At 35.0% G+C, this 23608-nt stretch overlaps 1 protein-coding gene and 1 pseudogene across 1 annotated transcript in view; one reads left to right on the top strand and one right to left on the bottom strand.

The window, feature by feature from the left end:
- LOC141426080 (cytochrome P450 6B5-like) overlaps nucleotides 1–6257 on the top strand; it is a 14046-nt pseudogene extending 7789 nt beyond the window's left edge.
- Nucleotides 1–23608, bottom strand: part of LOC141431630 (uncharacterized) — a 254792-nt gene that overhangs the window by 109462 nt on the left and 121722 nt on the right. The gene's annotated exons all lie outside the window — the stretch shown is intronic.

The raw sequence follows: 23608 nt of genomic DNA on the forward strand, positions 1-23608 counted from the left end.
AAAGACGTTTTTTCGCATTGATCTCGAATGTAAAATCCTAAAGAGATGTAAATAAGATAAATTGATATGGGAAACTAACGTCATTTATGATATTAACAATATAAGCAGTGCATTGAGGTAGGTAAAGAATAAAAAAACCGGCACAAACAGCGTGTCGGACTCACGCACGTAGGGTTCCGTACCATTATTATACAACATTAGACATTAGAAAATCAAGTTTGCTGTATGTGAGGTCCCCCTTAAATATTTATTTTATGTGTTTTTAGTATTTGTTGTTATAGCGGAAACAGAATACATACATCTATGAAATATTAACTGTCTAGCTATCGCGGTTCACAGAAATACAGCCTGATGACAGACAGATGGACAGTGACTTAGAACAAGGGACCCGTTTTTACCCTTTTGGTTATAGGGAACCCTAAAAACATTTTTTTTTGTTTTTTTTTTATTTTAAAGACGTTTCCGTTATTGTTTTCAAGGAGGGAAGCTCTTTTAGCTTCACATTAAATTCTATATTCTCTGCGCAGACGAAGCTGATCTACGTGATATTGTTATTTGATTTCGCACGTAAATGTAACTTTCGAATACTATAAAGTATATTTTTCGTTTGATTTTTAACTGAGCAGATATTATCAACCTTCTAGTACAGTGAATAGCGTGAAATGTAATAATGTAATCGTGCATGATGTCGTGATTAAGAGGGTCATTTTGGGCGAACAGTTGGCAGTTGATTTAATTAACGTCAGCATGTACCTGTCTTAAAGACACTGTCACATAGTTACATTGGATAAAAGGTGGACAATGTTCGCACTTGTATAGTCGAGGGCATAAGTAATCTGTACAGCGATAGCGTCACGTTAGTGCCACATAAGTAGGTTATAGATATTTTTGACACCTTAAGTTAACGTACGTTTTATTTTTATAACCTTGACTGTACCTAAGTTAATCAAAGATCAAGATGCTTAGGAATTTTGATATGCATTTAAGTTGCAAAGTACTCGTAATCATGAAAAATCTTCTGCTTTTAAACTTTTTTAAACAAGCTATTTATGAGCTTCACGTGAGCTTCACCACCCCATAAATTATTCAAGTATGTAAGTCAAACTATCTTTTAAAAAATGATCTGTATTAATTTATTTGTAGGAAATTCAGCAGTGACTTGGCTGTAAGCCATTGGCTTTAAAAATGAAAACAAAACAGAGGATAAATCTCGATATGAAACTTACTATGAAAAATTTGCCGTATGGGTTGGGTGCTACTACGGAACCTTAACTGCGCATGACCCGATACTCACTTGACCGTTTTTTTTTAGTTTGCAGAGGATCTTATTTGTTTTTTATTAATTCCACGCGATCCTAAGAAAAAAGGTCTTGACTTGAAAGATGGCCGGAACGATTTTTTTCAAATTTACCTATACTAATGGTTTCGATTTAGCCATTCTTGGGTACGGAATCCTAAACATCAACCTATGAAGTACTTGCAGTTTTCCCCTCCTCTAGGACTAATCTTTAAGTATATTTTCTTCTTATATCCCACTAATATTATAAATGCGAAAGTTTGTAAGTGTTTTGTGTTTGTTACTTCATCACGCCTAAGCCGCTAAATCGAATTAGATGAAAGTTTGGAGTCCCGGGAAGGACGTAGGATAGTTGTAATTTCGGAAAATTGCATGCTTCCACACATTTTATAGTAAACTAGCTGTTGCACGACTCCGTCCGCGTAGAAGTATAAAAATAATTTAAATCCTATTCTCAAACCTACAGAATATACACAAAAAAACCATATAATCGGTAAAGCCGTTTCAAAGAAGTTGGTCGCAAACATTTTGAGCACCGAGAATTATATATATTAGAAATAAGATATGTAGGTATGTACTGCTTGCTTCAGAACAAGACTAAATTATATCCTTCTAACTGGATTCCCTAAAATATTATGAACATAGTTCAGCATATTCAATATCGAACACCATGAATTGACTTTAAGTCACCCAGTTTGGGTTCCCTCGTAAAATTTAGCACGTAAATGACAAAGTTTTGCGTGGCATGGCTATAAATCAAACGGAGACTCATGTCTAAACACGCGACAAACAGTTTCGAAAGCATCGCATTATGAAAAGGGGCTTCTTGTTACGAAACCACTGCTTATAACATGATATTTACGCTGGTTATATTAGAAGTTATTCCAGCTTTGTAAATTAACGCAAGAGTTTTCTGTTTTCTGTGCATAAATACAATATAATACATGTTACGCAAAATCGAAAATAATTAATTGTAGATATCTTGGCGTTGTCTACTCGCTATGATCGGTTTTATCGGTATCTTCAAAATGATTCTCTTTTTTTTGCAGCGTAAACGTATGAGCTGAGCACATTATTATTTTAAATTGCTAAGGTTGTTCCTTGTTGTTGTTTGTTCCTATATAAAATTTTATATTCTGATATCTTCATTCGACAGATCTACATATATTCTATACAAACGTAACGTGTCAGGTTGACTAAGTGAAACAACGCAAAATACTGAAGTACTAATTATTTTGAAATTGTAATTTGGGCAAGTCATATTCCTTGAAGTACCATAGAGGGGACAAAATAAAATTTTCTCGAAGCGCGCGGATAGAACTAGTACAACAGTAAGTAATATATGGGATTGCAAATCAAAGACGGCTATGATATCAATACACGGAGATATACAAGCTGTGATATATACACATAATCGGAGCGATACAGATAAACAGATAGAATTTTCTTACTCTGTATAAGTCTGAGATCCTAGTGAAATTAAAAGATAATGCTATTTTAACGGACGATAAAAAAACGGAGGAGAGGAGGTTCTCAAGTCAACGCGTTATTTTTTTTATGTATGACCACGCATAAACTTTTTTACAGAGTAGTCGATTTTTGATAATTAATTTTTTATTGAAAAGGGTATATCCAAAGTTGGTTCCATATACATTTGGAAAAAAAAAACAACCCTAGGGTAGGAAAACAGGGGATGGTTGATTGTTCCTCACTGATTGTAATGTATGACACGAATAACTTTTTACAGAGTAGTTCGATTTTGATAATTCTTTTTTATATGATAGGGTAGGTAAACTTAAAGTTGGTCCTATATAAATTTGGAAAAATAAATCCTTCCCCAAGAGATGGAAAAATAAAAACTAAATTTTTTTTAAGTCGGTACGTCAGCACAAGCCAGCAGGAGAGGACCTATACTCGTAGTCGTCTACCTGATGAGCTTCTATATATTCTCTGGCTCGTGCTGAAGCACCGACTTCAAACTGGCACCTAAATTAAGGTTAATAAAAAAGGTTTACTATTTTTTTCAGTTAAATTTTTTTTTACGTAATTGTCATCTGTTATTATTTTTCGTCTTAGTATATCCAAGTTGAGCCGAACCGATGTCGGTATTTAGTTTTACTTATTTTAAGACGACCGGATGGTCAAGTGGTTAGAGAACCTGATTACGAAACTTGAGGTCCCGGATCCGATTCTCGGCCGGGGCAGAAGGTATGAATTTATCTAAGTATAAGTATGTTTATCCGTTGCCTTTTGTTGATTTTTGTATGGAATCTTCAAAGTTTAGGTATATTTTATACCGTAAGCTGCTATTTACTCTTAAACTACTAATAATTCTCAAGCAAACTTAACCGTTATAGTTTTGTAAATTTGATATACTTACTATCATCACGAATTTTTTTTAATTTTTAGACAGACATGGCGAAATTATAAGGGTTCCATTTTTGCCATTTTGTTACTAGTAGAGTAATAAAGTAGGTAGGTAGTAGAGAATTTTCATGCAACATAACTTACATAACTGAAATATATGATATATGTATAGTATGAAATTCCTTTTTTTCTTTTCAAGTATTTTATTAGGTTAGTATCAAAACTAATTTGATGTCTTGTTTGTCTGACATGAAATATGCATATAAAGCAGGTTTTCATCAAGTTATAATTTTGGCAGCTCTCGTCTATTATGCCACACCTGCTTAATCTGCATACCTACTTAAAATACAAATATTATATCGGCAATTGTCTAATTATGTAAGCTATAATGTTTATTCTCGCAATATTTAGCCCGAAATTGATAGAACAATCGTTCAGTCCGTCGTTGTTGTTCCATCGTGCCGCACTGTTGACTAACAAGATAGTAAAAAATGTTTTTCATACTACTGTTTTTGTGTGCGTCGCGCTAATAGCAATATTGAAATATACGGCAGAAACAGGGATTATTGGAAGAAACGCGGAGTGAATATCCAAATAGAAGGCACCAACTGGAAGTTTTTATTGGGTAATTGCTCTCTGTCAGAGATTTATAAAAAGATTTATGAAGAACATCCTACAGAGGAAAGCGTAGGCATATTTCAAGGATCGAATCCAGCTCTTATTCTTAAAACTTGGAAAATATACATTTTGTTCTGGCGGGAGATTTCTTAAACTTTTATAGTCGCGGTTTATTAACAAACCCTGAAGATTCTTTGGCTGACAACGTATTTATGGAAGATTATCCTCGTTGGAAGCTGGTTAGACAAAATTGACACCAGTTTTTACTAGCTTAAGGCTAAGAATATGTGTTACATCGTAGAAAGATGTGCACGTGATTTCGCGCAATTGATGGAAGAAAACGTGAAATTTAGAGAAAAACCGTTTAATGCGCTGTACACTTTTAACATCCGCTATCGGCGCATCATTATTCGGCATCGACACGGTGCGGAATACAATGGACTCCCCGTTCATGGATATGGCTTGGAAGTCGCTTGAACCGACTTTTAGAGCAAATTTCAGATGATTATTTTGTCTAACACATTTCCCGGTTTATTCAAAATGTTCAAAATGAAGGCTTTCGGTGAACATGATTTTCTTTCATTAATGTTGTAAAACTATGCTAGCTGACCGACGCGTTTCCACGAAAAAGCATTATATAACTTTATAGAGATCTGCTTAGAGCTACAAAATGCAGGGACAATGAGCGATCCTGCAACTGGTTACGAGTTAGAACAACAACAGATGAAACATTAGCAGCTCAAGCGTTCTTCTTTTTTGTAGCTGGCGCTGACACTTCAAAACCAAAACGATCCACTTAACTCTTCTTGAATTATCAAATAATCCTGAAATATTAAAGAAGGTACACGAAGAAGTCGATAAAGTCTTCGACGATTGCGACGAAACTCTTACTTATGGGGACGTGGAAAATCTACGTTATTTAGATATGGTGTTAAGTGAAGCAATGAGAAAATACCCCCTGTAGGTGTAATGCAAAGAAGATGTACAAACAATATAGTCCTGCCAGTTGTTAAAGTACTAATTGAAAAAGATAACCTATAGTCGTGCCAATATTTGTTATACACAGAGATCCAAAATATTTTCCGAACCCTGAATTATTTGACCAGAAAGGTTCTCTCCCGAAAATATATCGAAGATTAATTACTCCTACATGCCCTTCGGAGATTTGTTTAGGTAGGTACTTTTTTACCGTTTTAGGTTTCCGTAGCCGAAATGGCAAAAGCCCTTATAGTTTCGCCATGTCTGTCTGTCTCTCGATCTGCCCGTCCTCCCGCGGCTTAGCTTAGAAACTATTATAGATAGAAAAGCTGTATTTTGCAAGGATAATATATGTAGCAATTATGCCAACAAAGTGGTAAAATAAAATGCAAGAAAAAAATTGTTGCGGTACCTCTCATAGATGTTAAAGTGGGGGTGTTTTTTTTTCTGGTCTACCATATGGTGTGAGGTATCGTTGGATAGTTCTTTTAAAATGTTACGGAGTTCTCAAGACCATTTTCGATACAGTCATTCGTTTACGGAATATTCAACTTTAATGCATGTTTTTGTTAAAATCGAGCGTCACCCCTCTAAAATCAAAACTAGGGGCAACTACGAGTATTATGGCTTGGTAACAGGCTAAATTATAAAAATATACCCACTTGGAAAATTCCGTACAAAATACAAAATTTCGTAACGGTTACGGAACCCTATCCTGGGCCTGTCAGACACACTCTTGGCTGGTTGTATTTATTTTAATTACAATAAATTTAATGTAAGTGTTATAAATTTTGTTCGTTCCTTTACAGGAGCCAGATTCGCTCGTCATTAAGTAAAAGCAGATCTGGCGTGGTTGTTGAGGAGATTCACGTTGCGCGTTGGGCGCGCAAGCTTATGCGCTAAGCATTTCAAGCCCAGCTTTTTTGCTTTGCGTCACCCGGACGCACGATATGAATTTATACCGAGATATCATGCTCAAAAATCATTAGAACATTAGTTATTGATGTGTAGCGCATGTAGGTGTGATATACTGAAGAAGTCCATGTTTCCATGCCATTTTTATAAATGAAGTACATATTTTTCAATTTAAATATTATTGTTACATGTAGTTCTAGTCCAGGAAATTTGACCATCTGTATGCTTCACTAAGTAGGAACATAATAAGTTACCAATTCATATTTACTGAACTATACCTGTCTATACTTATTGAATGGTTAATCCTTAAAACGTGCAGAACCAATGTTGACTTTGGGAAATATTTGTGTTTAGCGAATTTTTGATATCAGTAATTTTGAATGTGTATTATTCAAGTAGGTATAATAATTAGTATTACCTAGTACGTACATTACATTTATACTTACTGCGAGTTTAATAATTAATATATGTACTTAAGACTTTTTTAAAATAAAGTGTAGGTGCAAATTAACCGTTGTTTCACCTGTTTAATCTCCATGGGTTTTGCCTAAGAAGGTACGGGCGGCTATAAGTGATATGGAGATTGCTAGCACGTAAGAGTGAGATAAAATCCGCTTAGGCTACATATCATTCACACCGCTTGTACGCGTCAATAGTTGCCTAATCTACATGATGAGAAATTTTTGTCTCGGTAAAATCAACATGTTAATATACAGGACACGACATGATAGTTTCGAGTATGTACATGGACTGCTTAATACAAGTTGTGTTTTTTACTTGTGCATTTTGTTCACCAACAAATTACCTGGGAGTCCTGGGAGCCGATTTACAAAAGGCAAATAAATAGCCTATTAAAATCTTTCAATTAAAGCAAAGTCCACGGTATCCCAGTGTTATTTAGATGTTTCAATCAACGAATTGAACTTGTAGAAATGCTGTAATTCAAATCTGTCAATCAGCTTACACACTTACAATTTTTAGTGTTAAAAATAAAAGTTATTATGAAAATACCAAAATAATATTGTATGGTGTCAGATACAGAGGTTTTAATATAACTTTAATCTATTTACCTGTTTATATAATAATTATCTCAGTTGTAACTAATATAGCGATATAGAAGAGTTAAAAAATATTATAAATATTTAATAGTTACTTTAAATCCAATGTCACACAGAATTCAAGCAATCCTTCTGGTTCAAAGCCAGTACTACCTCCTTTTGGAACCACCTCCTTTTTTACTTTTCCAGTTGACAAAAATGAGTTGAGAAGGACTATCAAGGGGTTTAAAGATAAAAAGTCTTGTGGTTATGATGAAATCTCTTCCAGTGTTATAAAGTATATCGCTGACTCAATATTAGAACCCCTCCTGTACTTAATTAATCTTTCTTTGACTGAGGGAAAATTCCCAACTAGGCTTAAGAAAGCTAATATAAAGCCAATGCTTAAACAGGGTGACGAATTATGTGTTAATAATTACAGGCCAATTGCTCTCTTAACAAATTTTTTTCAGGTTTTTTGAAAAGATTATGGCAAATCGCCTATACTCTTATTTGATCGCAAACAAAATCTTAGCTCCTGAGCAATTTGGTTTTCAGAGGGGTGTATCTACTGCTGATGCATTATTTGAACTGTGCAATTACGTCTATGGTGCACTGAATCGACAAGAAAATGTTGTGGCCATTCTTTTGGATTTATCTAAGGCGTTTGATCATGTAGACCATGGCATAATGCTCGATATTTTGAATCGCTATGGCGTAAGAGGTATTTCAAACAAATGGTTTGAATCATACCTGAGACAACGGGAGCAATGTGTCTTAGTGTCAACTTTAAATCACAAATGTCGCACAATGTCTAAATTTAATCTGACATCTCATGCATGTAATCTGGTGTGTCCCAGGGGAGCATACTGGGACCCATTTTATTTCTCTTGTGTGTGAATTACCTACCAGAGCTATTGCCCAGCAAAATAATTATGTTCGCTGATGATATATCCATGTTATTTAAATTTAAGAGAAACGAAGTTGAAGACCTTAATAATTTAATTATAAATAACTTGTCTACTTTTGTCAATTGGTTAAGTACGCTTAATCTAACCGCAAACACAAATAAAACTAAGTGTCTCCATTTTAGAAATATTAGGACTAATAGTGTAAGGCTAGATATAAAATCAAATAACCTATCGGTTCTGGCTGTAAATGAAGCTAAATTTTTGGGCATGTAGCTTTTCAGCATGTAGATTTTCTCTGTGGCAAACTCAGTAGTTTCACTTTTGCTCTGAAGCGCTTAAAAAACATTTCTTCTGTAAAAGCGGCCTTACAAGCGTATCACGCGTTTTTCAAATAACACATTCTCTATGGATTGGCGGTATGGGGCTGTTGTACTGAAGTCCATCGGCTGTATAAATTGCAAAAGAGATATGTGCGTATTTTAAAGCATCCAGTCAAACCGAGAGTCATGCTGAGCATCTTTTAAAAAACTAGGTTTGCCCACTCTTCCAGCACTGTATATTATAGAGCTCTATAAACTAGTCTTTCGAAATGCAAAAAAAAATCCTCCAAAAACAATTTTAATAGCATCAGACTTAATTTGAGGTTTGCTTACGATGTCCGGGCCCTTTTGCTACGACAACAATCTAACACCGCAGCGCTACTTACGTGGCTGCAAAAGTGTATAAGTAACACATTGCCTGTTGAAATTACTGTATCAACGGCTGACAGGATTTATTTATAATTTAAATGTACCAAACAACGTTGACTCTGTTCTTGTATTAGTATGATAACATTTATTTATAACTAGCCTTTACCCGTGGCCTCTCACGCGTATACCATTCGGCCTAGCAATTGAATGGTAATTCCGAGATTTCGTTTGTGGTTTGATTAGAAAAGTTTGTATACCTAGAGGTATATGTATATATCTCTTTGTTGACAGGTTGTGTCGGATCTTAACAACAACTAATCACTATATCGAAAAATATTCTGTTTTTATAAAAATTGGACAAGATAGCAACAAGCTCGAACTAAAGTCATACATCCAATCTTAGATCACCTAACCCACCAGGTAATGTTCAAAAAAGGTTGTAATACGTTTTTTCTTATTAAATACACGGCATCTTTACTATCAAATAACAAAACCCTAATGATAAACACTAACAGAAGAAGCATTTAACTAAAATATCCAGAATACAAAATTGAAATGCGGAAAAATTATGGAAAGCATAAAAATCAAAAAATCGTAATTGCCTTCAACCCTGTTATTTTATTTATTTAACTACGAAAAGCGACCCTTACCCAATATTGATGGGACTCGGTCTTTTGTAACACATTTATTTAATTTTTCTACATTAAGCTTTATTTTGACTGCCTAGGGTAGATTTTAGAAGTTTACGCGTGGTAATGCTTAGTTGGTATTTGGTTTGCAGAGATTTATATTCAATTTAACTTTACGTTGTTCGGTTTCTCTTCGTTTACTGTTAAACGATGAATTTGAAAGCAAAATCAAAGTATCACCCCAACATTCGTACACGCATGGAAAGTACCTATCATTTTCATAGCACACTATCTAAGTTAACGTACAGTCGGCCAAGGAAGTGGGCTACCAGTTTTGACAAAAGTTTCTGTGAGATCAAATTATCACTAAGGTTGACTTTTCTAACGGGGTGTAAGAGTTGCACAAATATGAATATGACGTGTATTATCTGTGATTCCTGACATTTAAAGTCATGGGTTATATTATTTTGACCTTTATTATAAATGCAATAGGCTTATTATTTTGCAGGAATGTTATAATATAACAGGGAAGAATACGAGTATATAAATATGATTCCCTTCAATTAAAACCATTCCGATCTTTATCCAGAAAATCTTTGCAACTGAAAAATAAATTATCACTGACAAGTGACAAGTATTTTTGTCAGCGTAAATTCAACAAAAGCGTTACTATATATTATTCTAATTTCTTGATTTGCTATTGCTGTAATGCCTCGAAATTTATCAAGAGCCGAACGAGCTAATATTACGGCACTTCATAACGAGAGCTTCAGTAATGTTTGATGTTACTACTCAAACAATCAGAAATCACTTGCATTATAGACATTACGCAAAGAAATTGATATGACTGAAAATCATAAAAATGTTCCATTGAATTTTGCCAGACAGCATTTAGATTTCGATTGGAGTAATACTGTATTCTGTGACGAGAAAACTTTTAAGTCCAGCCAGCATGGACGTTTACAGCTATGGCGTCGCGATGGGACGCGTCACACACAAGACCATGTTATACCGAACAAGAAATCGGGCCGCATTGCGGTTAACATTTATGGTTGGATGACTGCTGACGGAGTTGGGAGCTGTGCTGTATGCCACCGCGAGCAAGGGCACTTGATTATGTAGATGTCCTGCAAAGTTCAATGTTGTTCACTGTACGGAATTTTTATCCAGAAAATGAAATGCCACAATTTAATTATTGCCAGGACAATTGTTCTTTGCATAACGCGTTGGTGACGCATGCCTGGTTCGATGCACACCCGGAAATAAGGTTTAATAGCTTGGCCAGCAAAATCCCCTGATTTGAACCCAATAGAAAACCTTTGGTGCCTTATGGTTCAATCATGGTGCAACCGCCACGAGAGAACACGCGAAGTTCTTGAGCGACACTGTAATGAAGTATGGGAGGAAACCCGTGGGTCCGATCTTTGCCTACAGCTAGTAGACTCAATAAAAGACCCTCTTCAAGCAGTAATTGACGCTGATGGCGGATACACTAGATGTTAATATGATAATTTTATATTTTTGTTATCTCACAACCAGAAATAAAGACTTACAGCTGAAGTTTCTTATTTACTAATTGATATTATCCATACTTCCATACTATCTTTTATCTACACCCATATAGTAAATCCTCCATTATGCGTTCAAAAACCATAGATAATGACCAGCATTACGACATTGGATTATTTTATGAACACGGCTGTATCGTAATGAGATTTCATACATCATTGCAGCACCGGGGCGCGCCGCGCCGCGCGCACGAGCAGAAGCAGGTCGTCACGCGCGCAGCGAGCTCAGCTCGTGGGGCAGACATACCTACCTAGTTCTCGTTAATGCACGTCATTCTCAATGGTTCTTGAACACATGATAGAGGATTTAATATATGGATGTAGAAAAAAGTATTGTATGCAACTGTACATAATTAGGCATTAAAACACTCATGGGACCCTATTATGAAACTACACTGGTGTTTTAAGGATCCCTATTACGATACAATTGCATAAATAACTATTACCTTCCTATGTGACAGTGACTAGATGCTTTTCAACATTGCATTTTTTGGAATGATGTATGAATTGCATACTTAAATTACAATGTATCCTATTATTTTCAATACAGAAATTGGAATCTTTATTAGCCAGCTTCTCAAGAGTAGACTTTGTTCTTGATTTGTGACGATAAATGACGGGTAGATATTAACTTTACATAAAAAAACAATATATCTGACCTTTCTTCAATATAAGTTCGGACTGCTGTCGTAATAAGTTATCCATTTCAATACATTTAAGAGATAATTTAAGAATAAACAAATAAAGTAAATCTTAATCAACTGCAATGACGACACGGCACGAACAAATACAACGATGAACCACAATCTTATACTTCAAAATAATGACGAATGACAGCTATATATTTTCATTTGTTAAGTGGCCATTTGAATAGGCTTATCGCTATAAAGAGGTTTTTACGCATTATGTAGGCAAATTAAGATTGATTTAATTTTGATATTACATTCTTTCGACATAACGGGTTAAAATACTAGGTAATTTATAAATACTTAGTACGGATACTTAGTACGGATAAGCCGTGGTGGCCTAGTGGTTTGACCTATCGCCTCTCAAGCAGAGGGTCTTGGGTTCAATCCCCGGCTCGCACCACTGAGTTTTTCGAAATTCATGTGCGGAATTACATTTTGAAATTTACCACGAGCTTTGCGGTGAAGGAGAAACATCGTGAGGAAACCTGCACAAACCTGCGAAGCAATTCAATGGTGCGTGTGAAGTTCCCAATCCGCACTGGGCCCGCGTGGGAACTACTGCCCAAGCCCTCTTGTTCTGAGAGGAGGCCTGTGCCCAGCAGTGGGACGTGTATAGGCTGGGATGATGATGATGAGTACGGATACTAGTATATTAAAATGTATTTTTTGTAAATGTTACCAACTGACGTGCCCGCAAAATGCCTCATATAGTGTTATGTTTGATAACACAGTATGATAATGATAAAGATAGCAATTGTCACTGTCACAGTATTAATGCATTTGCAAGGGGAATCGACCTTGTTGTTTCACGACGTTCAAATGAACATCGACCGTAGGGTGGTAGACCAATTTCTTGGCTGACTACTTCTAGGTAGCTCGAAGAATATTTATGCAAGTTGAAGTGGCAGTGAGCGGGCCACATCGGTTGAAGAACAGATTTTGGAGAAAGAATCTCGAGATGATCCTCCTTCTTAGTGGAACGACAACATAGAGAGTTGGGGGCCACCGGTGGATGCAAATAACGAGTCGTCGATCATGATGGCGTTCTAAGGGGAAGGCCTTTGTTCAACAGTGGACGTCTTATACGGCTGATGATAACGATCACGATGAGCTACATAGCTATGGCTTTTAAAATAATGTGCCGGGAAAGAAGTGGATACAACTCCCGCAGTGTTTTACCCACTCCTTGACCTCGTTGAACGCATCTATCATTTCTTCCCGTCTAAATTCGTATCCATAATTTATGGAGTAAAAAAATAAATTTCTTAATGCAATTCGCCAACTGTTTTGGTGGTAGGTGCTATATTGAGTTAGCAGAGTTGCTAAGTCTACCGAACGTGTAACTTGCGTCTGCCTGCAACAGCTGTAGCAAGCTTGGTATGCTAATGCTCCATGTAAAGTTATTATCAAATATAAATGCACCAAATTTATATTTCTTGGATGGTTATAAGTAAACGTAAATAGCATATACTTAAAGCGATTTCGTGACTGCTAACGAGTGAATTTTAGTAAAAAAGATTGGAGCGCACCTTCAGCGTTGGATCGTATATAATATAGTAATAAAAACATACACAGTGTTATAAAACAAAAACGGAACACCGTGACCGCTGTTTTTTGTTCTGAATTTCATAATTCTGATTGCCATGTTTAATTACACTTTCCGATGTTCAAAGTTTATCGCGTTAAAGGCGTAACTTCATTTTGTTAAAATTCAGGAGACAACCCTTACTAGGGTTTTAAATCAAAGTCGCAGAACTATCTGTTAAGATATTCCTGATTAGTCTCGTATAGCATCTTATATAAATATAAGTAGAGATATTAGCAGAGTGATAGTATTTATTTTCTAAATTTTATTAATAGTTGTCAACTTGTCTCAGAGCAATCGAGTTACTTGTTGCAATACAAGTATAATTAATTAAATAGGACGTCCGTAAAATGGGTAGATAATGCCTGAAATTATAAATTTAGGTACCCATGTACACAGGTACACAAACACAGTTGTGGAGCTACTGAATATCAGTTTATCGTGTTTATTTGCATCCAGATCTATTGCAAATGTATATTCGTAACAACGTATTCAAATTATATTCTCCTGTCTTGTTTTACCGTGTCAGTAAGGGCAGGGTTATTTATTAAGCATTCAAAAGGTAGGTAAGTAAATAACAACAGAGAATTACACGTAAAAAAGAGACGTACCTAATTCTTAACGAAGTTGACACAGTCAATCAGCTGTAGATACACCGTAATAGGCGGACAGGAAAATAAACATGCCTTGGCAAATACACAACCGACCAGGGATTTATCTTTCTTGTAACTGTTTTCATATTATGTATTTTACCTATTATTTATATGAGCAGAAATTAAATATGCAAATTATAAAAAAATAGACCGGATATAGCTCTATTATGTTGGGTCTGTATATTGCATAAATATACATAAAGTGTCTTGAAATTCTTCCTGAATTATCTCAGCGAATCGTTGGGTTCGTGTGATGTGACTGATCACCCCATAAATGTTTTCAGTTGTGATTAACAAAATGTTTCCATACAATGATCGATGTTCAAAATGTAACGCATCAAAGGCATGACAACACTTTGAGTCAAAAATTTCGATGCATAAACCTTCACAGAGATATTCAGTCATATAGTCACTAGCCCAATAATCTTCTCAAATGTACCGGAAGAATTTGAAGACACCCTGTATGATGCAGCTGCATGAACATTATAATAAGACTAGCTTCTGCCCGCGACTTCATCCGCGTAAAATTAGTAATTCGCTTAGGTTTTTTTCTGAATAAAAGGTAGCCACAAATTTGTTCAACCGTTTTAGCGCGAAGAAGAGGAGGTAATATTATATAGTAGGGGAGATCAGAGAAGGATGAAATAATGACGATTTGCCTATTTGTCCGTGGCTTTGTTCGCCCGGAAAACTTGCCTTAGGAAAAACCCAACGTTTAAAACTATTTAAATTCAAAATAGAAGTGCAAAAGAAGCTTTTGAACATCAGCTCCATTCTTTGTATGTGAATCAAACGGATTCTGGCACAATGTGAAAAAACCATGGACGTCTGCCCGTATGTTAGAGGTTAGTATTTTGTTGCAGATCGATTAGAGCAACGCATTAGTCAATTCGATATTCTTAGCTCTATTCCGGGCACATCGTGATATGCTGAAAAGAAGAAAAATTTAGGTACGACGAGCGAAGCGAGGAGTGGTTAGTATTAATTGTGATTACGACGCACGAGCCGAGCGAGCGAAGCGAGCGTGCCGCGGCAGCGGCCGGCGAAGTGCCAGAACCGATACGGCGGTGTTTCATGATAAGCCTAGGAATTTCATGATCTGCCTAAACTGGCCAAATCATGAAATGGCGGCGTTTCATGATATGCCTAGGAATTTCATGATCTGCCTAAACGTCATTAGGCAAATCGTTAAACGGTGAGTTTTGAACGATATGGCGTATGTCCCTTAGCCAATTCATGAAATGGCGGCATTTCACGATATGCCTAGGAATTTCGTGATCTGGCGGATTTTACGATCGGCCGCCGACATATACACCCGATCTAGTTCCTTGGCTTCACCGCTAGGTAAAGTCTATCATATAAATGCAGTGTCATTGAAAATGAGGAATCATGCAAAGATCCGTCCTCTCCTTTTGCCACAAAAAATGTTTTACTGATTAGGTTTAGTGTATGTTTTTGTTTTTCAACTATTTTATTTTATTTTTTTGGTGGCAATAAATGATTTCTTTCTTTCATTTCTTTCTTTATCTGTATCATTAACGATTGTGGAGTTCCCTCCTGCGAAGCCGATCCTGGTTTGACTACCAGGATGTCACTGCCAGATTATTGTACTGTCATCAAATTTACATACATAACAATGCCAAATTTTAAGTCAATGTGACTACTGTGACTACTGAAAATGGGTTAATATTCAGTTGCCTAATTTGACCCAAATAAACTATTAGCAATCATTGCAAATTAAATAAAAGCTTGTAACAAACAAATAAATTCAAAATGTGTAAAGCATTTGGATAGCCTGATAAAATTGCTTGTTTATTGTAATTTGGAATACCTTATATTTAACGTTGTTATGTATATCGTTTTTTATTAGGAAGTTACTTAGGTTAGGAGGCCTGTATAGCAGCCAATTAAAAATCCATTTACAGGACCAACACAACAATATGCGAAGCTTTAACCGTAACAAAAACAAACTGTCTACTGATTAAATTCTCAAGTTAATTGGATACTGTTTACAAGCCCCGAGTTAATTCATTATCATTACGCTAAAGGGCAGGAAACTCTGGTTAAATATACCTATCTCTTTCCCGTTAACGAGATTGCAATGTCAAGTTATGGAATTCACTTGGGAAATTGAAAGTTCCCTCTCGCTTTCGCATTCGCTGCTCTACAGTTTTTCATTTCCAATGAACAGCAAGCTTTTTCATGAATGAATTATTATATTTGGTCCAAAGTCAAATCGTCAGTGTCATAAACGCGAATGCAGCTCTACTCGTATCTGTCTATCTGTTCCTCAGTCTGTTCACGCTTCAAACAGTTTTGATATTGTTCCCGCGGGTTAGTGATAAACGAATTCTTGGGATCTTGGCAGACGAAGTCGCGGCCAAAATCTAGTTTGTTTATATTAGAACGATTTCGAACCATGCGAAATTACTACAAAGGAATAATTAATGACGGAAAATAATTTTGAGACAGGGGATGACTAATCATTTCTATACTTGACTGTAGGTACCAGTTTTTACACAGGTGTAGGTATCAGTTCCTGGGGATTTTTGGACATGTGCTATAAGATTAATTTAATAATGTTGCTTTATTTGACAACGGGTTAGGTAAATCTTATTTTGAATAGGTAGCTACCGTTATGAAAAACAATATTATGAGTTCAAATGTTTTCTTATTAATGCCATTATCAATAAGAAAATTATGATATTCGTCTGTTAAGAAGGAAAATTTTCTGAAAAACAATATTATGAGTTGAGATGTGTTTTTAGTAATAACATTATGAGTAAAAAAAAAGTACACTGTCTGTTACGAGTTCCGATGTTAGTAATAAAAAGTTTAGAACAAAAAAAATAAGAGGAAAAAAACAATGAAGTGATTATTATGAACACAAATCGGTAGTAACATAAAAAATAGGAATAAGAATGTTATGAGAGACAATATGGACCCACCGATTTGTTACCAGGATTAAAATTATATTTTATCAAATCAAATAAGTTTATGAACAAAATTCAAAAATCAAAATCCAAAGGAACTAAACGCCAATAGAAAGTAAATATGTACCTAACATGCAACACCACACCTTAGTTGCTTACCTTTTTATGGTCCCTATAAACCTGGCAGCCGCGTACAAACAGATAAGTTAATAATAATAATTAAGTTAATTAGGTGTTTTGCACATAATTGTGTAATACTTTCTATTGGCGTTTATTTCGTTTGGCAAGCATGTTGAGTGAAATTAGAAAAAAAAATATATTTTTTATAATTATAAATATATTCATGATCATTTTATTTTTTTGCAACCTATATTGGTTTTGTTCAGAAACTTATTTTATTTGATAAAGAAATATTTTATTCAGTTAACGAATCGGTGAAGGTCGATCTTACCTCGGCTCTTACACTGCATTATACTGAACTGTAACGAATTTATGCAAATGGGGCAAGTTGAGAAAAAAAATGGTTTATTAAAGGTAACCCTGTTAACATAAGAAGTTTTAAAATATTTATCTTGGTGGACCAGAGTTCAAGTATTTGTTACTTGATGACGAGATTCATAACCTGAGAAGTTTGTATGAGACTAAGACTGGTTCGTATTCTGAAAATTCAGAATTAAATGATAAATATTGCGTGCAATAAACGAATAGTATTTTGGACGAAGAAATTGTTTTTTATTTTATTAGCCTGTAGTAATAATGCCGCTTTGCTGGGCCTCTTTATTGACATTATTTAACTAAGTCTTTTGACTACTCTCAAGATATCAATTTATGGATATTTTAACCCATTAACTGCCCATAGCTGATTTTGTTAAATATTGGGTTAATAGAACAAAAACTTCTAAGCCTAAAAAATAAAATAAAAATTATTTCATGTCCACCCGTGGAAATACGTAAAATAGAAACACATTTATAACATTTTAGTAGAATTATTAGGTTAAGAAAATTATTGGCCAATCAAAAGTACATACTTTAACATAAATATAGAAATGTTATTGCCGTCAATTTCCTTTTAATAATAACCAACTTCCATTTAAGCGACGACGTATGTGCGAAATCTCGATTCAGGATGAATTATGCAGTATTTTGATCGCATATTCAATAGCACAGCATCTGTTGTCGCATATTTACTACAGCTTTTATCAATGTGGCGTATTTTTTTTTTAAATAAAAACGATAATAGTGACGCGTACAGATATATTGACTAATATTATTTACAAAAAAGTCGTAAAATATTTCGTGATAAAAATAATTTAAACTAAATTTCTAACTTCTAAACTAAGTCTACATTGATTTTAAAATCAAACTACAGCCTTTATTACGAGTATTGTGACAATTCTGCATTTGAGCAATGGCAAGGAATTTAATTAGGTACTCCTCTGTAAATAAACTTTTAGTGGAATTTTCTAATTGAGCAATAAAACAAATTCCAACCAAACATGAACGTTTGAAGGGGTCTAATCAATAGAAGTTACGTATGTTTATAGTTACAGAAATAGCCCAAGTTCCTTGGTTATATTAAACTAGCTTTACCTCGGCTTTGTACTTACGCGTAAACCGTTAGGCCTAATGCACTAATGGTTCATAAAAAAACTGTGCCAGATTTCATGTTTCTTTCTTAACCAAGCGGTTAGATTTCAGGATTTTATCAAGATCTCGTGGGATATCGGAATGAGAAGTAGTCTATGTGTTATTCCAGACTTTCAGCTAACACACACACACACAAACATACACACACACACACACACACACACACACACACACACACATTCACATGCTCACACACTTTCTAATTTATAATATTAGTAACATTTTATTACGGACACACCGCAGAACCTTCTCACACAAGGTGTCATAATGATTTTCCTTGTCCCAAAACGGTTGCTAATTTGACATTTTCTGTGAAGTGGTTTCACGGTGGGTTACGCATGATTCAGTTGGATCGATAGTACCTACATCCAACATCTTATGATCTGTCTCAGTGCGATTAAAGATTTTTAAACGTAAAAGTGGTGTAGGTAGGTTGTTGGTGAGTGAATCTGCAGTTAATAATAAAAACGTTTAAAGACGTCGATTTATTGATAACTGGAAGGGGATCGACAAAATTGGATTTAAAACAAAAATAGAACTCATAAGAGGTCTGTAAAGACCCATATATTTGCAAGATATTTAAAATATACACTGGAGGGTTATGTTTTTCGAGCGTAATATGTATGTACGTCCATTTATTTTGTCCTCGTTGCAGCCTAAACGGCTGGACGGATTAACATATGAGGTATAGTTGGATTTGACGTAACTGTCGGAGTGACACAGGCTATACAATATTTCAATATGGGGTCTGCAAAAAGAATGTGGCGGAGGAATGAAAAAAAAAATGTAGTGTAACAATATGGGTATCAAATGAAATATAATACTAACATTATTTGGTTATTATACTTTTAATGTACCATTTTCGTAGAAATATCAAAAAGTATATAATAAAACATTAAATTTAAAAAATACAAAAACCCGACACCCGACCTTTACAACTAAAAGGAAAAAAAAATTCAACAGTCGGGACCCATTTAGATCATGACCAGCTCAAAAATTCTTAGTAATGGGTCCAGACTGTTAAACTTCAAATTAGCTACTTAACAGAGTTCTACACCACTAGACTTATATTTTCCTTTTAGTTTTTAAGGCTTACGTGATGTGTAACCAAATCACTGGTTTCACGTGAAGCGCTTGTTGCTTGCAGTATTTCTTGTTACTAAAATCGATGACATGGTTCCTAAGAACAGATTTTCGCATGTCTTATAGTTTCAGACTTTCCCATACTGACCGATCTATCGAAATCCTTTTTAGTGTGAAAGAAAAAAACATGCACCCTCTCACAAACGTTCGCATTTATAAATGTACTCAGCAACACAAAATTTGGTCCACTCTACATACAAAATTACCTATTACTGCATACATTTGAGGGCCAGATTTTTTGCCGCACAGTATATTAGTTGGACTATTATAGCCTTTACCTGCGTCTTTGCACACAGTGAACCATTATATCTGACAATTGTATTTGGCAAAAATAACGTATTGGTCTTCATTTACTTTGTTAGGCGAATAGGTACCTACGTGTGCAAAATTTCAAACCCCTTTGGGTCAGATTTAACTTGCGTAACATCCCGTTCCCGTGGATTAAAAAAAACCCTATTGTTATTTCCGAGATTCTACCTGCAAGTTTTATTCAAATAAATAAGTCCAGCTATTTTAATGTGACAATGTAACAATCATACACAAGCTTCGCATTTATAATATAAAATAGGAATACTCGTATATGAAAATATGTAGGTCACGAGATGGTCAAAATGGTTCGTGTAAGTGTAAACACGATGGGTGCGTACCCTATGTATTCTGAATCTAATAGAGAAAATTGCTTTGTGTCTTCTTTCCCCTTGTATTTAACAGCCTACAAAGTGTTATCCAGGACGTACTCCATACTTAATTAACTTTGAAGCGGTGTTACTTTTGTAATTTAACACGGATTATTTCTTTCGCAATGCCGCATAATCATTAAAAAATATATTATATCCGGACATGGTGGACCCGTATGAACTCTAAGAAGCATTTTCGCCTTCTAGCGCTATTGCTCGACTGCATGTGACTATTTTAATAGGTAGTGATGTGAAACCTATTCGTAATTGAGTCTTAAAGTAAGCAAAACAAAAGGACCAAAAATACGGTTATTGTTTTAAAAAATATTTTACCATCGTACAATAGTCAAAAATAATCCAAAAGGCTCTGAGTCCACAGAAAGTTGTACAGAATCTGACCCGTTAACGATGCTCTGTTGATGCGGTTCAAAATAACCGCATTTCGATGGTAAAACAAAATGTTTATCACGGAAACAAAATACAATTATCAGCGCGAACAAATTGCGGGAAGAGGCTACTTTCCAATAATTGATCTATTATTTGGCTATGCGCCAAACTTCTAGTTTTCTTTCGGCACAACTTAATGCTGCGTTATTACCTAATACCTACCTACAATCAAGCTATTTTTCGTGAAACGGTGAATTGCGAACTAAGGTATCGATATCGTTGTTTGATTTCTCCCTGTTAGTCTACGACTCTAATTAGTTAGTTATCATTGTGTACAGAGCGATTCTGAGACGACTCAGGTCGCTAAGTAGTACGGGTTGTTTGCCATAGTTGTGTAATTTATACTGTAAACAATGCCTGTCAGAATACATGCTTTCTACGTCTCGGATTGGACGTTTTCCTCAAAGGCCATCTAATCATAGATCAAGTTTAATTATACACACTGGTAATTGTATCACCTTATGACGACTATAAATATAATAAATGACACAAGACAGAAAAAAACTTTCCGAGCACAGGGCTCCAAAAACGATAAGTACAGGTATATTTAAAATGGTTTCGTTCGTAAAATAATAAAATTACCTAGCACCCTCAGTACAATCTTTGCTTACTTTGGGACAGAGTTAATTGGCGTTAATCGTCCCATGATTTATTTATTTGACACTACACGTTTGTTTCGTACACTGAAGCTTTTACAATCAAATTCACTCTTGACACTTAGGTCCTGCCAAAACCACATCTATCTAAATCTTCAACGACAGACGAGCAGATGGTGTACTGCTACTCATGTGATGCTCCCAGAAAATTAACTAAAATTGTATGTATCATGCGGCTACAAAGAGGGGTTGATCAAGTGCACTACGTTTAGTGGTCGGATGCTATCCTTGTTTTAGGTCCACGAACAATGCAAACTTTTGTACTGCATTGTCAAATAAAAAAAAAAAAAAAAAAAATTAAAACCCGACTGCGTTAAAAAGTACTAAAAGGAAGAAAACAAGACGTGGTCTAGAGCTCTGTTAAGTAGCTAACTTAAACTTCAACAGTCGGGACCCATTATTGTAGATAGTTACTAAGAAAGTTTGAGCTGGTCGCGATTTGAATGGGTTTAAGTTAGCTACTTCACAGAGTTTTAGACCACGTCTTGTTTTCTTCTTTTTAGTATTTTTTAACGCAGTCGGGTTTTAATTTTTGATATTTCTGTGAAAACGGTAAATAAAAACATACATGACTTGTATATTTTTTTGTAATCTGTTTTTAAATCTCTTCATTTTGATACCCTACTCGACAGGTTTGAATGAAAAAATTTTTTTTGAAATCTCACAATTTGGCTCAAAAAACCCGCTAAGTATTTTATTTTTTTAAGAGTTTCATGTACCCACATACATACGGGTCAAACACATAACCTTCCTTCTTCGCAGTCGGGTAATAATGACTCATGAATAAAGAAAAAAAATAAGTAAATTTATAAATGCAACAGAATAATTATTTAAGAAAAGTTACTACACAAATATTAGTACCTTCATTAAATAAGTAGAAGTAATTTCAGGTAAAAAACCGGCCAAGAGCGTGTCGGACACGCCCAAAATAGGGTTTCGTAGCCATTACGAAAAAATCAAGTAATATCTTTCTAAGATTTCGTATTGTGCACGGAATCTTCCAAGTTTAGATATATTTTACACAATATAATATATATTGTATAGTTAATGTACATTTTAATATGATTATAGCACAAGCTTTGCTTAGTTTAGGACTAGGTCAATTGGTGTCAAGTGTCTCATGATATTTATTTATTTTATACCTAGGGCTGCTATTTAATCTTAAACTACACTATAAGTAGGGTTGGTAGAAAAAGAAAAATCACTCCCACTTTACGTCTATGAGAGGTACCTACCCTAAAATAATATTCATGCGAAATTACGGCTTTCTAGCACTAACGGTCTCTGAGCTTAGCCGCGGAGGGACAGACAGACGAACAGACATGGCGAAGCTACAAGGGTTCCTAGTTAACTACGGAACCCTAAAAAAGTAACGCAAGCAAGTAATCGGTTAACAAAAATCCTATAGGTGTTGAATGGTTGTAAGTTCTTACCATTCGATTCGTATTTTATTTTATTTATTTATTTATTTGACAAAAACACTTATTACATAATGTTGGAATTTTCCGTCAGACTCCAAACTAGGCTGAGCCTGTAACTTGGTAGTCTGCGAGTGTGAATACAGATTAACAATAATTTAATTATGATTATGTTACCGCTATGTCTAAATTTATACAATGAAATAAATTATGTTAAAACCTATAAAACCTATATAAAGACACATGAGTAGGTATGTATGTATATAGGTAACGTAAAGGTAAAAGCGTACATTTCATTTCATTGTTCTATCTACGCGCCCAGGCTCTACAGTATATTCTGTTAAGATAAAGCACCCAACCCACTAGTGGAAAACATTTGTAAATCTTAGATTTGGTTCACCTTTTAGAACTCCGTATCTCAAAAGGTAAAATGGAACCATTATACCTAGGATCAATTTGTTATCCGTCTATTAAGACCCTTTTTTTCGGGAATGCATGGAGGTGTCAAGCTTAAATTAATATCGAATACTTAGATCTGCTACTCCTAGGAGCAGCGAAAAAATCTAACTTCTAAGTCAACGCAATCATAAAATACAGTCAGAGGTATTTCCATACAAATTGTCGCCGAGAAACCTATAGGGTATTTATGGTTGTCCTAGAAACTTAAATTTAAGTATGAAGGTATATTCTTTTAGTACAATCAAGTAAAATATATTTTTTTACGTCTGTCAGTCTATGTCAAAACCATCTT

Source organism: Choristoneura fumiferana, chromosome Z (assembly GCF_025370935.1).
Source record: "Choristoneura fumiferana chromosome Z, NRCan_CFum_1, whole genome shotgun sequence".
In the NCBI taxonomy this organism is placed as follows: domain Eukaryota; kingdom Metazoa; phylum Arthropoda; class Insecta; order Lepidoptera; family Tortricidae; genus Choristoneura; species Choristoneura fumiferana.